The sequence below is a fragment of the Falco rusticolus genome, chromosome Z (genome assembly GCF_015220075.1).
Source record: "Falco rusticolus isolate bFalRus1 chromosome Z, bFalRus1.pri, whole genome shotgun sequence".
NCBI lineage: Eukaryota > Metazoa > Chordata > Aves > Falconiformes > Falconidae > Falco > Falco rusticolus.
In genome coordinates, this window is record NC_051210.1 from 33,461,299 (window position 1) to 33,467,512 (window position 6,214).

The following is a 6,214-nucleotide window of genomic DNA, read 5'->3' on the forward strand; positions in this document are numbered from 1 at the left end:
CTAACCCAAAAGAATCTGCACTCACACCTTTCTCTTGAAAACAAGTTCTAGTTATAGAATTTTGAATCTTATTAGTACGTACTTGTCATTTATTTTGTTCAGTCATCATAAAATGTAACGATCTTCTTTTAATATACACTGACTTTTAAAGGCAGTTTTGCCCATCACTGCAATGCTAGCATGAAAACATTCTATTTAACCTAAAGCTATTATGTGCAACATTTCTTGAAGATGCTTTGAGGTTTTTACTGTTGTACTCCCATTACATGGAGTACAAATTTCTCTTTACGGTAACCAAGAAAATATTTTTAGTGGTACAGCACTGAGCTGTGGTACCGCTAATAATACTAATGATTTGGTGGTACAACAAAAATTATTTTCTGCTTAGGTTGTGTGTCAGTGGATTAACTACTTGTACTTTGAGCTTAAGTGGTAGTGAAGTGTCTTGAGGAAACAAGAGCAGGAAAGACTGAAACGGTTGTGTTTGTATTTTATTTCTTCATTGGTTGGCTGTAGCCTGTTAAATAATTACCTGAAGTAATCACTTCTATAGCTGTCTATTCTTAAGTCCTCTATACAACAGCTTCACTTTAATGCAATGGTTCATTAATGTTGTTCAGAATCCTGTTACGAAGCTAGCTAAAACCCAAGATATTGCATCAAAGGTATGCTTATTCTTGCCACCCTGGGAAAACTTTTTGAATGTGAGATGAAGTCAAACTGTGGCTCTGATTCTGAAGTGTCACATTGCGCTTTACTTCAAGAATGCACATGAAAAATACACATAAAAAAAAATAAGGTGGGAATGAAGAAAGAACATCTTAGTAACATTTTTGGTTTTTCTTTCTTGCCTAATTTTGGACACCAACAAAGTGTTAAACACACGATCTTTTGAAAACATCAGTTTGAAACTTCAGTTACATGGTTATGAATCCACAAATTATAAAACTGACTTCACTAAACTATGCAGAAAAGTGGTCTTTCCACCTGTGATGAAACAATGTATGGGAATAATTTAACTGTTAGACTTCCACAAAATACATGACTGATCAGCATTGCTTAAGTTTGGAATTTATGGCTGCAAGCTGTAGCTGCTGCTGCTGATTTCTAATTGTAAAGTGCCTATGCTGTATTTATATATTTCCTCGTAGAATATATGACCTGCGAGGGGGGAAAAAGGGATGTCAACCTTCTTCGTTGTTGTTAGCACTCAGCTTCTTTCCTCCATCCTGATAGTGAGAAATGCTCATTGCCTAGGCAAAAAAACCACAAACAAACAAAAACCCCAACAAAACAACCACACAACTTAACTCCCCTTCTAATCAAAGCACTCTGGCATTTCCTGTCGAGACTGTAGTGAAATTAAGAGACACATGCATATTGTTCAGTAATAGTAGTAGTATGGAAAACTAGTAGTAGACTCTGAAGATACTTAGCCCTACTTCATCCTTTTGCTTTGGCATTTTCCTCAGTGAACTTTTTTGTTGTTTTAATTTAAAAAAACACAACTGTATCCACTATATGCTTTCATTTGCTGAAAATCTAGTGCTGAAATAGTACTGAAGTGAAGGTTTTGTGTAGACCTATGCAGCTGCGCCTAGAGACCTAGAAGGAAAAATTTCTTTTGCTTTCAAAATTGGTACCTTTTTATTTTGATATGGCTCAGCACATTAATGCTAGTACTGTGTGCTGCAGAGGACAGGGAGCAACATCCGTGAAATTCTTGCCTGAGATAGTGGATTTTATATGCAATACACTAGGAGTAACCAGATATTCCAGCAATCAGCTCTTTCATCCCAGGGGAAGAATTCACTGCTGTCCTTGTAACGTGAAGCGTTTGACTCTAAATGCACAGCAGCCAAAGACCAAAAACTGGCACAGTGTTTTCAGAGTGCCTGTGTGGATGTATCTGTAGAATTGGTCAAAATCTTATAAGTTCAGGTACATATTTTTAATTATATATTTGAAATAAGCATGAACCTTCCCTCCCCCAACCTCTTGTCTTTAGTCTAAATCTCGTGTATTTTTTCTTTCTGTCTTACTGTTGGAGAAAGTATGGAAGCTGCAAAAGGTGTGCTGTCAGCTCCTGTTAGAGAATAGAACAACAAGGTTTCAGAGGCAGAATTAGTGCTGTCGAATAAGGAAGTGGTCAGTCTTCTGGATGGGTTATGGAATAAACTGTGAGTGCTGAGAGTGTGGGATAGAGACTTCCTCTGTAGAAAGGTTAGGTTGAAGTGAGGAATCTCCACCTGGAAGAAGCAGTGGTGTTTGTGAAAAGTCATGCCTGAAGGAGTTAAACAGTATGTTAAAGGCTGAGAGGAACAGAGTGGTATGGCAGGACTGAATAGAGTGAGCTAATGAGCAAACTTTTGGTGGGACTTTGCATGTATAAATAAGAATTGAATTGATTGAAGTCTCCTTGAATACAGATGTTCATCTTGTTCCCAACTTCTCAAAGCCAAAGAAATGATGGGTTCCTTTTCAGCCAATAGCTCTTTGTCTAGGACTTTCCTTCCAAAACCAGCTTTAACTGCAATAAAAAGAAACAAACCAGTTTGTACCTTGGCATAAATCTCACAGACTTGAGATTTATGTAGTCTTGGGTAGTCTAACCACGCTGCGGTGCCCCTGCTTTAAAGGTGGAGAAAAAATGTCATTTTTATTTCTAGCTACATGTTACACTGTTAAGACCTGATCTGCTCTTTTGAGTCTTTTCGGGAACCTTTGTTTTTTTGAAGTGAGAGAAATGAGTGATCCACCTAAACTGTGCTTTTCATAGTAATACTGCTGTTTGTTTGTGGTGGGTTGATCCTGGCTGGGCACCAGGTACCCACCAAAGCTGCTCTGTCACTCCCATCCTCAGCTGGACAGGGGAGGGAAAATACAAGGAGTTCATGGGTTGAGATATGGACAGGAGGATCACTTGGCAGTTACAGTCGTGGGCAAAGTAGATTCTGCTTTGGGAAATCAGCTTATTACCATTCAGATTGGGGTAGGATAATGAGAAATAAAACCAAAATTTAAAAAACACTTTCCCCCACCCCTCCTTTCTTCCTGGGGTTAACTTCACTCCTGATTTCTCTACCTTCTCCTTCCCCAGTGGTGCACGGGGATGGGGAATGGGGGTTGTGGTCAGTTCATCGCATGCGTCTCTGCTGCTCCTTCCTCCTTTGGGGGAGGACTCCTTCCCCTGCTCCAGCATGAGGTCCTTCCCATGGGTGACGGTCTTCCATGAACTTCTCCAATGTGAGTTCCTCCCACAGGCTGTTCTTCACAAAAATGTTCAAGCTTGGGTCCCTTCCATAGGGAACAGACCTTCAGGAGCAGACTGCTCCAGCATAGGTCCACCACGCGGTCACAAGTCTGGCCAGAAGACCTGCTCCAGTGTGGGCCCCTCTCTCCACAGGTCCTGTGAGGAGCCTGTTTCAGTGTGGGCTTCCCATGGGGTCACGGCCTCCTTCAGGCATCCACCTGCTCCAGCATGGGGTCCTCCACAGGCTGCAGGTGGGTATCTGCAGCACTGTTAACTGCCATGGGCTGCAGGGGAACAGCCTGCCTCACCACAGGCTGCAGTGGAATCTCTGCTCCAGCATCTGGAGCACCTCTTCTTCTTCACTGACTTCTGTGTCTGCAGAGTTGTACCTTAGGTACTCTTACTCCTTTCCCTGGATGTCATTTGTTGTGGTCTGGTTTTTTATTCTTCTTAAATATGTTGTCAGAGAGGTATGGCCACTGTTGCTGATGGGCTCTGCCTTGGTCAGCAGCAGGTCCATCTTGGAGCCAGCTGGCATTTGCTTTATTGGATGTAGGGGCAGCTTCTCAAAGAAGCCACTCCTGTAGCACCCCAATACCAAAGCCTTGCCATGCATACCAAATACGTTGCTTTATTTGTATTTCCATGTAAAATAGAATGGTTTGAATTATGCAGTGTACCAGTGGAGCAATGCTGCAAAGTTCATTTGGGACAACTTCTAATGGGATTATGCCTCTTGAGTGTGAACGTAATTCATGATCCATGAGTATGTATCTGAATTATAAACTGTAACCTGTTGGAAGCTGCCACAGCAAGTGACAATACTCATCAATCTCAGAGAAGCAGCAAGGTTAAGATGAGCTCTCAATATATGAAATACAGCTATAAATCAACAGAGCCATTTTTTTCCCAGCTGCAGTAAAAAATGAAATTGTGGTTAAATGAGTATATAGCTGTATTGTTTGTCACATTTCTCAAATACGAACTATCTAGCTCATTGGTACACAAATACTGAGGAGGTAGAATACACAAAAGACCATTTTCTGTACCTGATTAAAGCATGCAAGCAGTGCCTAGTTCACTGTTCAAAACTGGTGGCAAATTAATGTTCCTAAAAACACTGAACCTTAGTTTGCTGTGAACAAAAGTGATGATTTTGTTTGTATTCAGGATAGCAGAATGGAGAGCTGTTATTGCTGAATACAACTGTTTGGCATGACCATCTGTGGGAGAGGCATGTAAATAGCATTTAATAATGGCTCTGTTGGCTGCTGCTAGCAATGAGGTTAGCCTTGTGTTCTGAGTTCAGTTCAAGAATTTTCTTTGCTTCAGAGTTGTTGGAAAGGATCTGTTGCTTTGCAAGCTTGTTAGAGAGTCAACTTTGTCATTTGTGAATTGTATATCCTACACTGCTTAGAGAGGAGGCTAGTTGAAAGCTAGGAATGCAAGTGAAAAACAGAAAGTCACTTTTCAAGCATTAAGACCTTAGCCTTTTTTGGGGAAGAGTCACATTACTTAAGCATGTTGATGCAAAGTGAGGCTGAAGTTGAAGTCATGCATCTGATGCATTGTATCTGGTGTTCATGCCATCAAACAGAGACAAAGTGGTGTTTTTAATGAGAGAGAAATACCCTGTTGAAAGCTATTGTGGCAAGGAAAGTAAGTTTGATGGGGTTGCTTCTCGTGCATAGGCAGAATTCTGCTGTCTGTTACTTAGATCTTGAAATTGAGGACACTGATGCTGCAGTTCCTTCTCATTGCTGCACTCACTGCTGGAGTTTGTGGTGTCTTTAGAATGCTGTATTATGCCTTAATAGGCCTTAACGTGCCTTAATAATACCTTTTGAATATCTTGTCTCTAAATGATTAAGCCTGTGCTTACATAAGTAGATATCTTGGTGGTAAGATGTTATTTGCGTGATTGTGGTTTGTAAGTGGAGAAACTGCAAGCTTGTCATCATATTACCCATTCCAGGTGAAAAAATTGTCTCTGCTTGGCTGTCACATTATCCTAATAGCCTGCATGGAACGATTAGTGTATATGACAAGTGCTAGAAGATTGGGGTTTGTCCCTCTTATGTAGCTTCTCCTTGGAGTTTCACTTTATGGCAAGAAGAAAGCAAGTAATTTAGAACACTCAGACAAATGAAATAGTTTTCTCTACACTTACCTTTTACAAGATTCTCCTCATCTCCTCCAGTTTTCTGTGTTTGTAGACATTCCAGTGCCCTGAAAAGGTCTGCAGTTTTTTTCTTTAATAGAAACACTAGCAGGGTCATCATTATACAGTGACCTTAATCAGATGGAAGTGTATGTTGCTTAACTTTAATCTTGATCTCCCTTCACCTCTCACCGAAGCCATAGTTTCTTGTCTTCATGTTAATGCTTAGATTTTGTAATTGTTGATTGAACTACGCTTGGGAGATGAAAGTGAAGAATGAACAGTTCAGCTGTGGAATTAAATTAGCAGCTACAGAAGTGTAGACAGAGGTCACACAATGCTGACCAGACACCTTGTACAGCTGGCTTAAAGGGTAGCTGTGAGGAGAGGGGAGAAGGGGACAAGTTGATTGATTTTGTATTTGGGGCAGGAGAAGGGAAACTTACTGGTTTCTATATGGTTACTGTATCAGTCTGTAATGTTTTGCTGGGCCTATAGAGTTTTAAGTCCTAGGTTAGAGTCTTAACAACATGCCGATGATGTAGCTAGAGAGGGTAGATACCTGAAGACACCTGTCTTGCTAATGAGAGGGTTTTTATAGACGTATAATAGTCTATGCAGCTTGCAGTATCAGGGTTGGACTTAAGTTGTTATTTCTACTTAAAATTGCATCACTTTTGTCATGCGAACTGGGTGTAACCTCACAATGCCAGACTGTTTGCTGCTGCTTAATGGAGTCTGCTATCCCAAATCTGAATATGTAAGTCTGAGAGCAAATGAAACTTCAGAGAGCTTGAGTG